At 40.1% G+C, this 20213-nt stretch overlaps 1 long non-coding RNA gene across 1 annotated transcript in view; it reads right to left on the minus strand.

Annotated features, from left to right (window-relative positions):
* The window catches only part of LOC140711843 (uncharacterized), a 480768-nt gene that overhangs the window by 354115 nt on the left and 106440 nt on the right, over positions 1–20213 (minus strand). The window contains exon 2 of the long non-coding RNA XR_012093152.1: positions 9626–9829. This is a non-coding gene — a long non-coding RNA (uncharacterized lncRNA). The remainder of the gene's footprint in view (positions 1–9625; positions 9830–20213) is intronic.

Genomic DNA, 20213 nt, shown 5'->3' on the forward strand with positions numbered 1-20213 from the left:
CAAAGAGACTTAAGACATATTTACAGAATATTCTACCCAACATCCCAGAATATACATTCTATTCATCAGCACATGGAACTTTCTTCAAGATAGGCCATATGATAGTCCACAAAACAAGTCTCAATAAATTTAAGAAAACTGAAATTCTATGAAGTACTCTCTCAGACAACACTAGAATAAAACTGGAAATCAACTCCAAAAGAAACCTTCAAAACCATGCAAACACAAGCATATTTAATAACTTGATCCTGAATGATCATTGGGCCTAATATGAAACCAATGTGGAAATTTGAAAATTCTTTGAACTGAACAATAGTAATGCATCCTATCAAAACATCTGGAATTCTGCAGAGTGTGTTAAAAGTTCATAGCTTTAAATGTCTACATCAAAAACACTGAAAGAGCCCAAATAGATAATCTAAGGTTACATTTCTAGAAATTCAAGAAACAAGACCACACCAAAGTCAAACCCAGCAGAAGAAAGAAAATAACCAAGATCAGAGCAGAACTAAATGAAGTTGAAACAAAATAATACAAACTATAAATAAAATGTAAAGCTGGCTTTTTGGAAAAATAAATAAAATTGATAGAACGTTGGCAAGATTAACCAAGAAAAGAAGAGAGAAGAGCCAAATAAGCTCATTTAGAAATGAAATGGGAGCTATTACCACAAACACCACAGAAATACAAAAGATCATTCAAAGGTAGTATGAACACATTTATGTGCATAAACTAGAAAACCTAGAGGGGATGAATAAATTCCTGGAAATATAAAACCCTCCTAGATTAAATCAGAAAGAATTCGAAACCCTGAACAGACCAACAAAAAGCAGCAAGATTGAAAAGAAAATTTAAAAATTAACAACAAAACAAATTTCAGGACCAGACTGTTTCACAGCGGAATTCTACTAGATATTCAAAGAAGAGTTTGTACCAATTCATTTGACACTATTCCACACGCTAGAAAAAGATGGAATTCTTCCTAAATCACTCTATGAAGCCAGTATCACCCTAATATCAAAACCAGAAAAATACATAACAAAGAAAACTACAGACCAGTATCCCTGATGCACACAGATGCAGAAATTCTTAACAAAATACTAGCTAACTGAATCCAACAGCAAATCAAAAACATAATCCACCATGATCAAATAGGTTTCATAATAGGAATGCAGGAATGGTTCTATATACACAAGTCAATAAATGTGGTACAGCACATAAACAGAATTTATAAATCACATGATCCTCTCAATAGACACTGAAAAAGTACTTGACAACATCCAGCGTCGTTTTATGATTAAAACGCTCAGCAAAATTGTCACACAAAACCACAGCCAACAGAATACTGAATGAGAAAAAGTTGAAAGCATTCACTCTCAGCAGGGGAACAACACAAGGCTGGCCGCTGGCTCTTACCACTTTTATTCAACAGCGTACTGAAAGTCCTAACCAAATCAATCAAACAAGGGAGATAATGAAGGGCATCCAAATTGATAAAGAGGAAGTAAAATTGATTCTGTTTGCTGATGATATAATTGTATACCTAGAAGACCCTGAAGATTCCTCCAGAAAGCTGCTAAAACTGATAACTGAATTCAGCAAAGTTTCAGTATACAAAATTAATGTGCACAAATCAGTAGCTCTGCTGCACACCAACAGTGACCAAGCAGAGAATCAAATCAAGAACTGAACCCCTTTTAGGATAGTAGTTATAAAGAAATAATAACTAGGAATATATCTAAACAAGGCGGTGAAAGACCTCAAGAAAAACTACAAAACACTGCTGAAAGAAATCATAGATGATGCAAAAAAGGAAAATGGATGCCATCCTCATGGATGAATAGAATCATTATTGTGAAAATGACTACACTGACAGAAGCAATCTACAAATTCAATGCAATTTCCATTAAAATGCCACCATAATTTTTCACAGAACTAGAAAAAACAATTCTAAAATTCATATGGAACCAAACAAGAGCCAACATACCCAAAGCGAGACTAAGCAAAAAGAACAAATCTGGTGGTGTCACATCACCTGACTTCAAACAATACTCTAAGTCCAAAGTCACGAAAACAGCTTGGTGCTGGTATAAAAATAGGTTCATACACCAATGGAACAGAATACCGATCCCAGAAATAAACCTAAATACTTACAGCCAACTTACCGTTGACAAAGAAAACCAAAACATAAAATAGGTAAAGGACCCCTTATTCAACAAATGGTGCTGAAATAATTGGCAAGCCAAAGTAGGAGAATAAAACTGGATCCTCATCTCTCACCTTATACAAAAATCAATTCAAAATGAATCAATGACTTAAAAACTAAGACCTGAAACTATAAAAATTCTAGAAGATGACATTGGAAAAATCCTTCTGGACATTGGCTTAGGCGAAAAGTTAATGACCAAGAACCCAAAAGCAAATGCAACAAAAGCAAAAATAAATAGGTGAGAATTAAACTAAAGAGCTTCTGCACAGCAAAGCAACAGTCAGCGGACTAAACATATAACCCACAGAGTGAAAGAAAATCTTCACAATCTGTACATCTGAAAGATAACCAATATCCAGAATCTACATGAAACTCAAACAAATTAGTAAACAAACAATCCCATGAAAAAGTGGGCTAAGTACGTGAATAAAGAATTCTCAAAAGAAGATACACAAATGGTTAACAAACATATGAAAAAATTCTCAATATCACTAATGATCAGGGAAATGCAAATGAAAACCACAATGTGATACCACCTTACTCCTGCAAGAATGTTCATAGTCAAAAAAAGAAAAAATAACAGTTGTTGGACAGGCACAGTGGCTGACACCTGTAATACCAACACTTTGGGAGTCCAAGATGGGTGGATCACTTAAGGTCAGGGGTTTGACACCAGTGTGCACGGCATGGTGAAACCCTGTCTCTACTAAAAATACAAGAAAATTATCCGGATGAAGTGGCACATGCCTGTAATCCCAGCTACTCCAGAGGCTGAGGCAGAAGAATGGCTTGAACCTGGGAGGCAGAAGTGACAGCGAGACAAGGTCATGCCACTGCACTCCAATCTGGGTGAAAGAGCAAGACTCCATCCATCTCAAAAATAAATAAATAAAAATAATAGATGTTGATGTGGAAGCGGTGAAAAGGGAACACGTCTACACTGCTGGTGGGAACGTAAACTATAAATGAGTGGGTAAGAAATTGTCATATATACATGATTGAATACTACTCAGCCATAAAAGGAATGAATTAATGGCATTCCCAGCAACCTGGAAGAAACTGGAGACTCTTATTCTAAGTGAAGTAACTCAGGAATGGAAAACCAAACACTGTATGTTCTCACTCATAAGTGGGTGCTAAGCTATGAGGATGCACAGGCATAAGAATGGTACAATAGACTTATGGAAAAGGGTGGGAAGCGGGTGAACGACAAAAGCCTACAAATTGATTTGAGTGTCTACTGCTCTGGTGATGGGTGCACCAAAATCTCAAAAATCACCACTAGAGAACTTATGTAATTAAATACCAAATCCACAAAAACATATGGAAAAAGAGATTTAAAAATAAAATAAAATGACAAAAAATTTAAAAACAGGGTTCCTAAAAAATTCTAAAATTTAAAAAGAAAAAGAAAAGAAAAGAAAAAAAAGGTCCTGAAGGTCACATACCAGAAAACTCTATTATGCTGCCTCTTAGTGCATATGTTTGAGCCCACTGGCTCAACTTCTGAGAACTTATCGGGAAGCTACTGATCACCTGTTTCCACTCTTTTCTATCTATTGTGAGACTGTATCTCCCTGGCACTATCTGCAGCCAATTATTACTTTATGGATACAGTTAACAAACAACTGACCTGACCATCACCTGGTGATGATCACTTGCCGTTTCTAATATGGGGGTGGTGGAAGGATCTCTCCTGCCCTGCTCATGTCTGACTAGCTACCTACTGTAACACTTTCAGATGATTTTTTGTTGTTGTTGAAGACAGAGTCTCACTCTATCACCTAGGCTGGAGTGCAGTGGCATGGTCTCAGCTCACTGCAACCTCTGCCCCTCGGGTTCACACCATTCTCCTGCCTCAGCCTCCCGAGTAACTGGGACTACAGGCGCACGCCACCATGCCCGGTTAATTTTTTGTATTTTTAGTAGAGTCGGGGTTTCACTGTGTTAGCTAGGATGGTCTCGATCTCCTGACCTCGCGATCCACCCGCCTCGGCCTCCCAAAGTGCTGGGATTACAGGCGTGAGCCACAGCATCCAGCCAACTGTGTATTCTTTATGACACAGGCATATAAACTTAAACGGGGCTCTCTTGGGGCTGCCAGTAATATATCATCCATAAAATGAATAATCTTGCTATTACAAAATTCTTTTCCACTGGGGAGCAAGGCTGATCTACATGTTACTGATACATGGTAGGACTATTCAGCAATCCCTGAGGTAGCACTTTCCGATAAAATCGGCAAGCTGGCCTTTCATTATTAATAGCTGGTAATGTAAATGCAAATTTTTCTCTCTTCTGTTCTGCAAGAGGAAGAGTATAAAAACAATCTTTTAAGTCAATCACAATTATAGGCCAGTCTTGACGAATTGTCATGCGGGAAGGGGTCCCATAGGCTGTAGATTAGCATTAATGGCACATAAGTCATGCAAAAGTTTCCATTTGCCAGACTTTTGGGAATGAGGAAATGGGTGAATTCCAAGGACTGTTAGATGGTTCTGTATGGCCGGCTTTTAATTGTTCCTCAACTAATTCATGGGCTCTTTGTAATTTCTCTCCCTTCAGAGTTCCCTGTTCTACCCAATTAAAATTTTGAGAGAGCCACATCAGGGGTAGCAGAGGAAAAGCAGTGGCCGTAATTATAATTTAAATTTAGCTTAAATTTTATCAGAGAATTATAATTTGAGATGTTTGTTATGTACAAGGAACACACGAAATTTTACCGTGGGCCGCCCATGGAACTGGAGGGCAGTGAAACAGGTCCTGGGCAGTGGTTCCACTGTGCTTGCATAGGCGCCACTTTTTGTCTGTGCTGCTTTTTGTCTGCCCCACACAGTCTTGGCTTACCAACCGCACAGTCTTCACCTTCATTTTCGAGGGTTCTGTTGCAATTATTTGCAGCTATACCTCAGATCTGGGAACCCACATGCAAGTTCCTCACACCGGGCACCAACTGTCTGGGTCCAACCGGCAGACCCTGACCCAGCAATGGATGAACAAATACACTCAGACACAAATATCCAGTGAAAGAGCAGGCTAGGTGGCCAAGTCACTCACCAATACCAAGAGGGGTCTGATAAAGAGTTAACAGCCTTGGCCCTGATCAGCCAGGGAAGTGCACATTTATTTAGTACAGATTAAATGACAAAGGACTTAAGTAAACACCACTACAAGGTAATTGACACTGCCGACCTCCCCGAGAGTAGTTCCCCCAGCCTAAGATTAAATGTTGGTTTTAGGACTGCCTGAGTAAACAAACTATTTAGATAAATTCCTCTACATTCCTATGTACCCAAGCCCTAAGCTTTTAAGATAATTCAGCTGCCTTCAGCCAAACCTTTTACTGAAGCTATGCAAACCCCCAGACTTCCAAGAAGGTTTGTGACTATTTCCTATAACTATCTTTACAATTTTTCTTCTAAAATATTTCCCACCGCCTTGACTGAAGTCCCACAGTTGAGAAGACAGGGAAGGGCATTACACAAGCAAGAAAGAACTAGAACAAGTTTGGCCATAAGAAAGTAAAATGTTGGTCAGGTCTTTCAACACAAACAACAAAAAAAAGGGAGATTGGGACCATGTTATGAGGACACTGCATGGCAGCCTACATAATGGGAACTTCATCCTACAGATAAGAGAAGTCACTGGAAAGCTTTGAGAAGGTCACAAACATGACAAACAGCATTTCCAGGAAGATTACTCTGACCAGTATTAGGCAAGATAAGTTGGGAAATGATCTTCAACTTTGGACACTTAATAGAAATATCTAAAAGATCTATGTTTCTTCTCTTTTCTTCTCATGTTTAATTTTGAAATGATTTCAGACTTTCTAAAATGTTCCAAAGATAGGCAAAGTCCTCACATGCTTTTCATTCAACTTCCCTAAATATTAACATTGTAGATATGCACCAATCAAAATCAATAAATGTTTATTAACACTGTAAAATGAATGCCTGTACAGACCTTATCCAAATCCCCTCTATCTTCTGACGAATGTCCTTTTTCTGGACCAGGATCCAATCTAGTATCACATATTGCTCTTCATTGTACTGTTCTCTCAGTCTCCTTTAATCTGGGAAAGTTAGGATTTACCTTTAAGAGCTTCACATTTTTGAAGCGTATTGGTTAATTATTTTGTAGCATGACCCTCAGTTTGGACTTTTCTAATATTTTCTCATGATTAAACTCAGGTTATACACTTTGTACAAGAATATGACAGGGATGATTCTGCACCTTCTCCATCAATTATATTAGAATGCCCTAAGGTGTCGTTATCTCTTATTACTGGGGATGTTAACTTTGATCACTGGGTTAAAGTTCCTCCACTGCAAAATGACCCTTTTCCTTGAAAGCATTTTTAAGCAACCAATCCCTGGGCTACACCACACATCAGACAAATCAGATATGCTTGAGGGATGATACAGGCATTGGTAGGCTTTAAATGACCTACAAGTGACTCTAATCAGTATCCGGAGTTGAAAACCTATGGCTTAGACAGTGAAGATTAGAATCCTGAAAATCAGCTATGAGACCATTCCTAAGTTTTCTCTTAAAAAAAAAAAATCGTAATTTAAACAAAAGCAAATACATCTAGCTTTGGCATGGACATATGGTAGAGAAATAGAGAAAAAATGGAAATCACCCGATGGGGAAAGAGATGAGTGAGTAGACTGCAGTCCAATTTCAAAAAAAAAAAAAAAAAAAAAAAAAAAAGGCAGAATCAGGTGTGGTGACACTTGTAATTCCAACATTTTGGGAGTGAAGGTGGGCTGATAACTTGAGCCCAGAAGTTTGAGATCAGCCTGGGGTTTCAGCAGCCTGGGTGAAACCCCATCTCTACAGCAACAAACACAAAATATTAGCTAGGCATGGTGGCACGTGCCTGTGATTCCAGCTAATCAGGAGGCTGAGACAGGAGGATCTTTTGAGCTCAGAAGTTTGAGGCTGCAGTCAATTATGATCTTGCCACTGCACTTCAGCCTGCCTATGAGAGTGAGACCCTCTCTCTTTAAATTAAAAAAAACAAACACACACACACATTAAAAATAGTGTTGTAAGGTCAGATCTAGTACAAAAACTGCATCTTATTCTGTGATGTTTACATGCTATCATTAAAACAGAACATGGAGCTGTTTCCATTGGAATAGCTGAAAGAGTCTTTACTTTTTATGCAGCTGCGTCATATTCTATTGTGTAGATATAAGGTAATCTGTTGAATTAGCATTGTGCTGGTGAAAGTCTAGGTTGTTCCCAATATTTTGCTGTTAAACAAATAATACAGTGAATAACCCAGATTAGGTGAAATTTTTTATGACTGGGACTGTGATAAATTTTTCCCAGTATAGTTTGAGAGGCAAAAATATATATATTTTAAATTTTGACAAGCGTTAAGAAATTTTACTCTACAAGGTTTCCACAAATTTTTATGTTCCAAGAAAAGTAGGGGAGGGTAGTATCACCACAGTTGCTCTCACACAAAGGTCCTGAACGACAGCACATTTAGGGACACAAGTACACCGCCATACCCTTGGTGCCCACACAGAGCAGGGGCATCTGAATCCTGGGAAACTCCAGGAAAGGTGAGGGGGTCCTCTAGAGGACACCCTGCTAAGGATCAGAAAGGGGCCAAGGAAGTTCAGAGATTACAGCAGGTCTTAAACTAAGGGCAAGTTCAAGTGGAGGGCATTAAATTTCAAACAGCAAACTGAGGTGAGAAAGTGGTAGAGACTGATGGAAGGAGAAGGTAAAAAAGCTCCAGGGAAGCTAGGGGAGGCACATCAGGGCTCTCCACTCCTCCTCAGCATTGAACTCTGTAGTGGTCATACTGGTGGGGCTCTGTGAGCTCTAGAATGTTCAGCATTCTCTGGGGACTCTACCCATTCAAGGCCAGCAGGACTTTACCCCCCAGCTCTGTCAACCAGCAATGTCTCCAGACTTTGCCAAATGCTTTTCCCAATGAAAAAATTGCCCCTGGCAGAAGCGTTAATCTACACTAATCTATAAAAGCAAATCACCACTAAAATCCATCACCTCTTGGTAGAAGAATTACAAGTGTGAGAGGGGTAAAATGGAGGTCTTCAATATCTACTGAAATGACTTTTACTTATTCAGCAATTTGATGTCCCAGAAGGCATGTTTAGAGGTGATGCCACATGGCTGTCTGTACCTCACAGCAGAAAGGGTATGGGTTTTCCAAGGGTCTGTAACCGTGAAGCAGAAAGGTCTGGAACTACGAAAGGGAATGACACCCACTGGGTTACATTAAAAACTGGGATGTAGGGAATTCTGTAGATATTGGGAGAAAAAAATACACAACATAAACCCAAACCCCATTCTGATTCTCTCACCATCTTAGGGCCATCTTGGCTATCTAAGAATGGTAGCATAGGGATTTCTGTAAATTTTCCAAATTGTATACTGTTGGATCATTTTTAAAATAGGAATAAATCCCAAACTGGACCAAGTAATTAGACACTCTGGAGTCTCACTTTTGGCCAGGAAAGCTGATAACATCCTGTTCCCCCTGGCCTGGACACTGTCTGGCTTAGGGACTTAAATCCTCCTTTTTATGGAGAAAGGAGGTGTTTTGAACATTCTCACCATTCACCCATTCAACTCTCACACCCGGCGACCTCTCAAACCTCTTCCCCACTCCTGAATTTCATTCTCAATTTACTGAGCTCCATTTCTGTCCCTCATCCTTTCCAACAGGTAGTGGGTCCAGCTGGTGGCTTCTTCCATTGATTTTGTTAAAAAAAAAGAAGAAAAAAAAGACTTTCGAAATTACTTTTTCCTTGACACCTCCTTAAACTGACCTCTACCTGCAACACCATGATCATTACTAGCAGCATTTGGACACTTTATCTGGTAGTCAGATGCTTTCCATCTCTCATTAGGAAATGTGACTCTCTCCACCCTGCATAAAGATTTCCCAGTAGAAATCAACACAGAGATACTGCCTGTGTGTTCCCAAAGGAAATGGTTTCTATCAGAACATGTGAAAGCTGCAATTATAGACAGGACAACCTAAAACATACATTATGTAGATGATTCTCACCATTCCTTTAAGAGATACATTGTAAAACATGACAATAATAATTATTCTAGAAGAATAAAGCATGCATACTGTTTTCTTAAATTAATTTTAATAAGGTGGTTCCTCCCATGTGCCAAGGCTGGACCTCTCAACAAAATTCTCCATCTTCAGTGGCAATGCCTGAGAGGGTGACATGGACTTAGGCCTGATATGCAGCCATTCCTGTCTACCCTGACCGTGATGCAGTACAGTACCAGCCCAAGGCCCAAATCTCCTGCTGAAGAGCTGAGAGAGAAAATGGAATGTCCAAAGCCTCTTACCTTTTTCCAGTCCACTGTAATGGGTACCAGTGTAGTCCATTTGCCCCTGAGGACACCCACCTGTTGGTCTTTGGCTTCTAAGAGTGAGACCTCCTTGGCTTCTCTGGGTCCCAGCTGCTTTCACTCTGCTGAGTCCTGCTCTTTCCCATGGGGGTCACTCCCCTGCAAGGCATGTCCTCCAGCTCCAGCTGACATGTCAGCCAACCCAGAACCAAGAGAATGAGCAAAGATTTCAATATCTAGTTTGTCCAGCAGAGATGCAACCTGTACAAAAAATAAAGAAGCAGAGATGCACACAGCTGCCCTGACAACATTGTGTCCCAAAGCAATGTCTTCTGTGGCCCTCATTAAGGAGCTCACTGTCCCTCACCACATGGACAAATGCTTCCAGGGTCTCTCAATTCTTCAACGAGAGGCAACACACATTTGAACAGAGTACCTCAGCAAAGGAAGTGGTGAAAATTTACCTATTTGTGATAAAGTTCCTGAAAAGATCCCTAGACTGCAAAATTCCCCTCCAAAATATGACAGAAAAAGCTTTCCAATTGCAAAACATTGGCCTCCTTGCTTTCAAAAAAGTACCCTTGAAAGAGCCAAAACAATTTTGCCAAAAAAATTGCAGAACTTGAACTTTCTTATTTGAAAACTCACCAGACATTACAACTATTAAAAACAGAAGCTTCTGGGATAAGAATACAACTAGGAACCAAAGGGATAGAATTGAGAGTCTAGAAATAAATCCTCACCATTATAGTTCATTGCTCTTGCATAAGGGTGTCAAGATAATTTAATGGAGGAACAATCATCCTGTCAAATAATGGTGCAGAAACAACTAGATAACCACATGCAAAACAATAAACTTAGACAACTAAACTTCCAATCGTATCAAACAATTAACTAAAAATATATCTTTGAGCTAATTATAAGATCCATAACCATAAAAACATCTTAGAAAAAGACATAGGGGTAAAACTTAATGACCTCAAATGTGCCACGGATTCTCTGGTAAGACCCAAATGCATGAGAAACAGAAAGGAAAAATAGATAAATTCAGCTAAAGATGCAAGCCTTTTGTGAATCAAAGGATATTATCAAGAAAATGAAAAGACCAAACACAGAATGAGACATAAAAGTTGTAAATCGGGAGGGGCAGAGCAAGATGGCCTAATAGGAACAGCTAGTGACACAGCGTGAGTGACACAGTGTGAGCGACACAGAAGACCGATGATTTCTGCATTTTCAACTGAGGTACTGGGTTCATCTCACTAGGGAGTGCCAGACAATCGGTGCTGGTCAGCTGCTGCAGCCTGACCAGCGAGAGCTGAAGCAGGGCGAGGCATCGCCTCACCTGGGAAGCGCAAGGGGAAAGGGAATCCCTTTTCCTAGCCAGGGAAACTGAGACACACAACACCTGGAAAATCGGGTAACTCCCACCCCAATACTGCGCTTAAACAAACAGGCACACCAGGAGATTATATCCCACACCTGGCCGGGAAGGTCCCATGCCCACGGAGGCTCCCTCATTGCTAGCACAGCAGTCTGCAATCTAAGGGCAAGGCAGCAGCGAGCCTGGGGGAGGAGCGCCCGCCAATGCTGAGGCTTAAGTAGGTAAACAAAGCCACTGGGAAGCTCGAACTGGGTGGAGCTCACAGCAGCTCAAGGAAACCTGCCTGTCTCTGTAGACTCCACCTCCGGGGGCAGGGCACAACTAAACAACAACTAAAGCAGCAGAAACCTCTGCAGATGCGAATGGCTCTGTCTGACAGCTTTGAAGAGAGCAGTGGATCTCCAAACATGGAGGTTGAGATCTGAGAATGGACAGACTCCCTGCTCAAGTGGGTCCCTGACCCCTGAGTAGCCTAACTGGGAGACATCCCCCACTAGGGGCAGTCTGACACCCCACAACTCACAGGGTGGAGTACATCCCTGAGAGGAAGCCTCCAAAGCAGGAATCAGACAGGTACACTCGCTGTTCAGCAATATTCTATCTTCTGCAGCCTCTGCTGCTGACACCCAGGCAAACAGGGTCTGGAGTGGACCTCCAGCAATTTCCAACAGACCTACAGCTGAGGGTCCTGACTGTTAGAAGGAAAACTATCAAACAGGAAGGACACCTACACCAAAACCCCATCAGTACGTCACTATAATCATCAAAGACCAGAGACAGATAAAACCACAAAGATGGGGAAAAAGCAGGGCAGAAAAGCTGGAAATTCTAAAAATAAGAGCGCATCTCCCCCGGCAAAGGAGCACAGCTCATCGCCAGCAACGGATCAAAGCTGGACGGAGAATGACTTTGACGAGATGAGAGAAGAAGGCTTCAGTCCATCAAACTTCTCAGAGCTAAAGGAGGAATTATGTACCCAGCACAAAGATACTAAAAATCTTGAAAAAAAGTGGAAGAATTGATGGCTAGAGTAATTAATGCAGAGAAGGTCATAAACGAAATGAAAGAGATGAAAACCATGACATGAGAAATACGTGACAAATGCACAAGCTTCAGTAACCGACTCGATCAACTGGAAGAAAGAGTATCAGCGATTGAGGATCAAATGAACGAAATGAAGCGAGAAGAGAAACCAAAAGAAAAAAGAAGAAAAAGAAATGAACAAAGCCTGCAAGAAGTATCGGATTATGTAAAAAGACCAAATCTACGTCTGATTGGGGTGCTTGAAAGTGAGGGGGAAAATGGAACCAAGTTGGAAAACACTCTTCAGGATATCATCCAGGAGAACTTCCCCAACCTAGTAGGGCAGGCCAACATTCAAATCCAGGAAATACAGAGAACACCACAATGATACTCCTCGAGAAGAGCAACTCCAAAACACATAATTGCCAGATTCACCAAAGTTGAAATGAAGGAAAAAATCTTAAGGGCAGCCAGAGAGAAAGGTCAGGTTACCCACAAAGGGAAGCCCATCAGACTAACAGCAGATCTCTCGGCAGAAACTCTACAAGCCAGAAGACAGTGGGGGCCAATATTCAACATTCTTAAAGAAAAGAATTTTAAACCCAGAATTTCATATCCAGCCAAACTAAGTTTCATAAGTGAAGGAGAAATAAAATCCTTTACAGGTAAGCAAATGCTTAGAGATTTTGTCACCACCAGGCCTGCCTTACAAGAGACCCTGAAGGAAGCACTAAACATGGAAAGGAACAACTGGTACCAGCCATTGCAAAAACATGCCAAAATGTAAAGACCATCGAGGCTAGGAAGAAACTGCATCAACTAACGAGCAAAATAACCAGTTAATATCATAATGGCAGGATCAAGTTCACACAGAACAATATTAAGCTAAAATGTAAATGGACTAAATGCTCCAATTAAAAGACACAGACTAGAAAACTGGATAAAGGGTCAAGACCCATCAGTCTGCTGTATTCAGGAGACCCATCTCACACGCAGAGACATTCATAGGCTCAAAATAAAGGGATGGAGGAAGATATATCAAGCAAATGGAGACCAAAAAAAAGCAGGGGTTGCAATACTAGTCTCTGATAAAACAGACTTTAAACCATCAAAGATCAAAAGAGACAAAGAAGGCCATTACATAATGGTAAAGGGATCAATTCAACAGGAAGAGCTAACTATCCTAAATATATACACACCCAATACAGGAGCACCCAGATTCATAAAGCAAGTCCTTAGAGACTTACAAAGAGACTTAGACACCCATACAATAATAATGGGAGACTTCAACACTCCACTGTCAACATTAGACAGATGAACAAGACAGAAAGTTAACAAAGATATCAAGGAATTGAACTCATCTCTGCAGCAAGCAGACCTAATAGACATCTATAGAACTCTCCACCCCAAATCAACAGAATATACATTCTTCTCAGCACCACATCGCACTTACTCTAAAATTGACCACATAATTGGAAGTAAAGCACTCCTCAGCAAATGTACAAGAACAGAAATTATAACAAACTGTCTCTCAGACCACAGTGCAATCAAATTAGAACTCAGGACTCAATCAAAACCACTCAACTACATGGAAACTGAACAACCTGCTCCTGAATGACTACTGGGTACATAACGAAATGAAGGCAGAAATAAAGATGTTCTTTGAAACCAACGAGAACAAAGATAAAACATACCAAAATCTCTGGGACACATTTAAAGCAGTGTGTAGAGGGAAATTTAGAGCACTAAATGCCCACAAGAGAGAGCAGGAAAGATCTAAAATTGACACTCTAACATCACAATTAAAAGAACTAGAGAAGCAAGAGCAAACACATTCAAAAGCTAGCAGAAGGCAAGAATTAACTAAGATCAGAGCAGAACTTAAGGAGATAGAGACACAAAAAACCCTCCAAAAAAATCAATGAATCCAGGAGTTGGTTTTTTGAAAAGATCAAAAAAATTGACAGACTTCTAGCAAGACTAATAAAGGAGAGAGAGAAGAATGAAAGAGACGCAATAAAAAATGATAAAGGGGATATCACCACCGACCCTACAGAAATACAAACTACCATCAGAGAATCCTGTAAACACCTCTACGCAAATAAACTGGAAAATCTAGAAGAAATGGATAATTTCCTGGACACTTACACTCTTCCAAGACTAAACCAGGAAAAAGTTGAATCCCTGAATAGACCAATAGCAGGCTCTGAAATTGAGGGAATAATTAATATCCTACCAACCAAAAAAAGTCCGGGACCAGATGGATTCACAGCTGAATTCTACCAGAGGTACAAGGAGGAGCTGGTACCATTCCTTCTGAAACTATTCCAATCAATAGAAAAAGAGGGAATCCTCCCTAACTCATTTTATGAGGCCATCATCATCCTGATACCAAAGCTTGGCAGAGACACAACAAAAAAAGAGAATTTTAGACCAATATCCCTGATGAACATCGGTGCAAAAATCCTCAATAAAATACTGGCAAACCGGATTCAGCAGCACATCAAAAAGCTTATCCACCATGATCAAGTGGGCTTCATCCCTGGGATGCAAGGCTGGTTCAACATTCGCAAATCAATAAACATAATCCAGCATATAAACAGAACCAAAGACAAGAACCACATGATTATCTCAATAGATGCAGAAAAGGCTTTTGACAAAATTCAACAGCCCTTCATGCTAAAAACGCTCAAAAAATTCGGTATTGATGGAACGTACCTCAAAATAATAAAAGCTATTTATGACAAACCCACAGCCAATATCATACTGAATGGGCAAAAACTGGAAAAATTCCCTTTGAAAACTGGCACAAGACAGGGATGCCCTCTCTCATCATCTCCTATTCAACATAGTGTTGGAAGTTCTGGCTAGGGCAATCAGGCAAGAGAAAGAAATCAAGGGGATTCAGTTAGGAAAAGAAGAAGTCAAATTGTCCCTCTTTGCAGATGACATGATTGTGTATTTAGAAAACCCCATTGTCTCAGCCCAAAGTCTCCTTAAGCTGATAAGCAACTTCAGCAAAGTCTCAGGATACAAAATTAATGTGCAAAAATCACAAGCATTCTTATACACCAGTAACAGACAAACAGAGAGCCAAATCATGAATGAACTTCCATTCACAATTGCTTCAAAAAGAATAAAATACCTAGGAATCCAGCTTACAAGGGATGTAAAGGACCTCTTCAAGGAGAACTACAAACCACTGCTCAGTGAAATAAAAGAGGACACAAACAACTGGAAGAACATACTATGCTCATGGATAGGAAGAATCAATATCGTGAAAATGGCCATACTGCCCAAGGTAATTTATAGATTCAATGCCATCCCCATTAAGCTACCAATGACTTTCTTCACAGAATTGGAAAAAACTGCTTTAAAGTTCATATGGAACCAAAAAAGAGCCTGCATCTCCAAGACAATCCTAAGTCAAAAGAACAAAGCTGGAGGCATCACGCTACCTGACTTCAAACTATACTACAAGGCTACAGTAACCAAAACAGCATGGTACTGGTACCAAAACAGAGATATAGACCAATGGAACAGAACAGAGTCCTCAGAAATCATACCACACATCTACAGCCATCTGATCTTCGACAAACCTGAGAGAAACAAGAAATGGGGAAAGGATTCCCTATTCAATAAATGGTGCTGGGAAAATTGGCTAGTCATAAGTAGAAAGCTGAAACTGGATCTTTTCCTTACTCCTTATACGAAAATTAATTCAAGATGGATTAGAGACTTTAATGTTAGACCTAATACCATAAAAACCCTAGAGGAAAACCTAGGTAGTACCATTCAGGACATAGGCATGGGCAAAGACTTCATGTCTAAAACACCAAAAGCAACAGCAGCAAAAGCCAAAATTGACAAATGGGATCTAATTAACCTAAAGAGCTTCTGCACAGCAAAAGAAACTACCATCAGATTCAACAGGCAACCTACAGAATGGGAGAAAATTTTTGCAATCTACTCATCTGACAAAGGGCTAATATCCAGAACCTACAAAGAACTCCAAGAAATTTACAAGAAAAAAACAAACAACCCCATCAAAAAGTGGGCAAAGGATATGAACAGACATTTCTCAAAAGAAGACATTCATACAGCCAACAGACACATGAAAAAATGCTCATCATCACTGGCCATCAGAGAAATGCAAATCAAAACCACAATGAGACACCATCTCACACCAGTTAGAATGGCAATCATTAAAAAGTCAAGAAACAACAGGTGCTGGAGAGGATGTGGAGAAATAGGAACACTTTTACACTGTTGGTGGGATTGTAAACTAGTTCAATCATTGTGGAAAACAGTATGGCGATTCCTCAAGGATCTAGAACTAGATGTACCATATGACCCAGCCATCCCATTACTGGGTATATACCCAAAGGATTATAAATCATGTTGCTATAAAGACACATGCACACGTATGTTTATTGCGGCACTATTCACAATAGCAAAGACTTGGAATCAACCCAAATGTCCATCAGTGACAGACTGGATTAAGAAAATGTGGCACATATACACCATGGAATACTATGCAGCCATAAAAAAGGATGAGTTCGTGTCGTTTGTAGGGACATGGATGAGGCTGGAAACCATCATTCTTAGCAAACTATCACAAGAACAGAAAAACAAACACCCCATGTTCTCACTCATAGGTGGGAACTGAACAATGAGATCACTTGGACTCTGGAAGGGGAACATCACACACCGGGGCCTATCATGGGGAGGGGGGAGGGGGGAGGGATTGCATTGGGAGTTATACCTGATGTAAATGACGAGTTGATGGGTGCAGCACACCAACATGGCACAAGTATACATATGTAGCAAACCTGCACGTTGTGCACATGTACCCTACAACTTGAAGTTTAATAATAATAAATAAATTTAAAAAAATATTAACAAACAAACAATCCCATGAAAAAGTGGGCTAAGTACGTGAATAAACAATTCTCAAAAGAAGATATACAAATGGCTAACAAACATATGAAAAAATGCTCAATATCACTAATGATCAGGCGAATGCAAATGAAAACCACAATGTGATATCACCTTACTCCTGCAAGAATGTCCATAATCAAAAAATGAAAAAATAATAGTTGTTGGACAGGCACGGTGGCTTACACCTATAATCCAAGGTGGCCAAGATGGGTGAATCACTTAAGGTCAGGGATTTGACACCAGCGTGTACAACATGGCGAAACCCTGTCTCTACTAAAAATACAAAAATATTACCTGGGTGAAGTGGCACATGCCTGTAATCCCAGCTACTCCGGAGGCTGAGGCAGAAGAATGGCTTGAACCTGGGAGGCAGAAGTTACAGTGAGCCAAGTTCATGCCACTGCACTCCAACCTGGGTGAAAGAGCAAGACTATAAAGAAATTGTGGTATATATATGATTGAATACTACTCAGCCATAAAAGGAATGAATCAATGGCATTCGCTGCAATCTGGAAGAAGCTGGAGACTATTATTCTAAGTGAAGTAACTCAGGAATGGAAAACCAAACACTGTATGTTCTCACTCATAAGTGGCAGCTAAGCTACGAGGATGCAAAGGCATAGGAATGATAAAGTAGCCTTGGGGAAAAAGGTGGAAAGAGGGTGAGGGATAAAAGAGTACAAATTGAGTCAGTGTATACTGCTGTGGTGATGGGTCACCAAAATCTCACAAATCACCACTAGAGAATTTGTGTAATGAAATACCAAATCCCCAAATAACTATGGAAATAAAATAATTAAAAATAAAATAAAATAATAAAAAATTTAAAAACATAGTTACTAAAAAATTCTTCTAAAATGTAAAAAAAGTAAAAAAAAAAAAAATAAAAAATGTTCCTGAAGGTCATATACCAGAAACTTCATTGTGTTGCCTCTTAATGTGTGTATTTGAGCCCACTTCCTCGACTTTTGAGAACTTATCAGGAAGCGGCTGATCACCTGTTTCAGGTGTTTTCTATCTGTTGTGAGCATGTATCTCCCTGTACCTAACTGCAACCAATATTACTTTAGAATTAACAGTCACTTGACTTGACCATCACCTGGTGATGAACACTTGACATTTCTAATGTGTGGAGGTGGAAGGATCTCTCCTGCCTTGCTCATGTCTGATCAGCTACCTACTGCAACACTTTTAGATTTCTTTCTTTTTTTTTTTTCTTTTTTTTGGAAGATGGAGTCTCGCTCTCTCACCCAGGCTGGAAGGTAGTGGCGCAATCTCAACTCACCGCAACCTCTTCCTCCCCGATTGACACCATTCTCCTGCCTCAGCCTCCCCTGTAGCTGGGACTACAGATGCACACCACCATGTCCGGCTAATTTTTTGTATTTTTAACAGAGACGGGGTTTCACTGTGTTAACCAGGATGGTCTCAATCTCCAGACCTAGTGATCTGCCCACCTCGGCCTCCCAAAGTGCTGGGATTACAGGCATGAGCCACTGCCCCTGGCCTCAGATTTCTTATTATCAGATTTTAGGTAGGACAAACAGCTGACATTTCTGGCTTTTGATTTTTTTTTTTTTTAACCAAAAATATTAGTTCTCAAATGAAACTAATAAGCCTCAACCAAGATTACGGCTTAGCCAAGCATCTATGAGGCATCTCCAAAGAGGTGAAGGAGCACCTCAAAAACTCAAAATTCACACAAATATCAAAACAAATAAGGCTTGCTCCTTCATCTGAAATTAAATCCAGGATGCAGCAGTAAAAGCATAAAATTTTTAACTGTTCGATGATAAGGTAAAGTGGATTTTATTCTTATTTTCTCATAGGTTCTAAGGCAAGCAGTTTGAGTTTACAAAAAAAATTAACTTTGTTTAGGTCAGATTTTTGCTCTGTAATTTAGTTAAAAGAAATTTTAAGGCTAGCCATAACACTATTAGGTAGGTATCTTTCTTTGAAATTAAATCCTCTGATCAACCATTTGGAATAAGAGAGCTCTAAAATATTTTTTAACTTAGAAGTCCCAATGTAAAGAATCCATCTTCTGGCCATGGGCAATTAGAATTTCCAGTGATGTACTGATTCTAAGTGACTCAATCCAACAGCCTCTTTGGTGAAAAATCAACCCCAGTGATCTTTTCCCCTACCCCAACAAAATAAAATATGTACTCTCAGTAACAGGCTTAGAAAAGCAAAAGACTTGTGTTGTCACAGCCCTATCCAAGCAAAAAGACTTGGGATGACCAAAGTCCAAGATGGATGGGATTTCTTATGACAAGCCCTCCTGGGAGCTTAACACATTTGGAAAACAAAAGAAAAAATAAAAAACCTCAGGTTCTCAGCCATGTTAAGGCTGGTCACCTAATGTGACTCAAAAATGATTCCTCCCCCTGATGGCGGACCAAGAGTGAGTGCTCTGACTTGGTCACAAATCAAGTCCTCAAGGACATATGACCACTAGAGCGTAATTGACATTACCGACCTCCTGAGTAGAGAGCAATCATACACCTGCAGATAATCAAAGGTTGTTCTTAAGACCACCTGAGTAAACTCCTCTATAATCCTTTGTATCTATACCTTTTAAGAGAATTCAGCTGCCTTCAGCCACATGTTTTACTGAAGCTATGCAACCTCCCCGGCCTTCCAAGAAGGTTTGTGACTATTTCCTTTAACTATCTTTATAATTTTTCCTCTAAAATCGTTTCCACCACCCTGACTGAACTGCCACATCTCCCCCTTTTCTGTTTCTTGTATCTCTCTCTCTCTCAAAAAAAAAAAAAAAAAAAAAAAAAAAAAAAAAAAAAAAAAGATTTCTCCCCACTTGTTCCCAAAGCTCTACGTCTAGTTTACCTTCTTTCAGGAACCATGGGTTAAGTGATACAATTTGCATTGGGTCCCTTAATTGAGCCTGCAAAACCGAGGCTCCAGTGGCTTTTAGCAGCTGTTTGAATACTTTTATATACTGCTCCTGTTGTGTTGATAACTGTTGTCCCGTGATAAAAGCCTACCCTGAACAATTCCCTCAAAATTGGAGATCCCAAGCGGGCATCGATGACCTACTGACTTACTGACTTATCGACTTACTGGCTTATCGACCACAGTCTTCTCCTTAGTTTCCACAGGTTCTGTCACAATTATTTGCAGGTATACCTCAGACCTGGGCACCAACATGCCAGGTCCTCACATGGGGCACCAACTGTCTGGGTCCAACCGGCAGACCCTGACCCAGCAATGGATGAACAAATGCACTCAGACACTAATATACAGTGAAGGAGCAGGCTAGGTGGGTGAGTCACT

The sequence above is a fragment of the Chlorocebus sabaeus genome, chromosome 6 (assembly GCF_047675955.1).
Source record: "Chlorocebus sabaeus isolate Y175 chromosome 6, mChlSab1.0.hap1, whole genome shotgun sequence".
Classification (NCBI taxonomy): domain Eukaryota; kingdom Metazoa; phylum Chordata; class Mammalia; order Primates; family Cercopithecidae; genus Chlorocebus; species Chlorocebus sabaeus.